Here is a 285-nt window from a genome sequence, read left to right as displayed (position 1 = left end):
CTGCAGCAGGAGAACGAGACTTGTACAGGCCCTGATGGAAGCAGAGACAGAGGTGTTACACGAGCAGCAGGGGCCCCAGCAGCCAGAAAGAGCTGCTGCTGCTGCTGCTGCTGCTGCTGCTGCTGCTGCTGTGTCTGCGGTGTATAACCACCTCACCGCCTCAATGGCAACCACACGCTGGAGCTGCCTATACACCTCAACTAAGGGAACCGCTTTCTTCAGAGAAAGAAAATGCAAAAACAAAAGGATAAGTGACCCTTCAAGCCCCGTTAAGCCCGCACACAA

The 285-nt window shown here is 54.7% G+C and overlaps 1 protein-coding gene across 1 annotated transcript in view; it reads right to left on the bottom strand.

Moving 5' to 3' along the window:
* Nucleotides 1-285, bottom strand: part of EMH_0070650 (uncharacterized protein) — a gene marked incomplete at both ends in the record, with an annotated part of 4,544 nt that overhangs the window by 1,942 nt on the left and 2,317 nt on the right.

The sequence above is a fragment of the Eimeria mitis genome, genomic scaffold, assembly GCF_000499745.2.
Source record: "Eimeria mitis Houghton genomic scaffold, Emh_scaff3901, whole genome shotgun sequence".
Taxonomy (NCBI): Eukaryota; Apicomplexa; class Conoidasida; order Eucoccidiorida; family Eimeriidae; genus Eimeria; species Eimeria mitis.
Note: the sequence above shows the minus strand (reverse complement) of the source record. Positions and strands in the feature narration are given on the sequence as shown.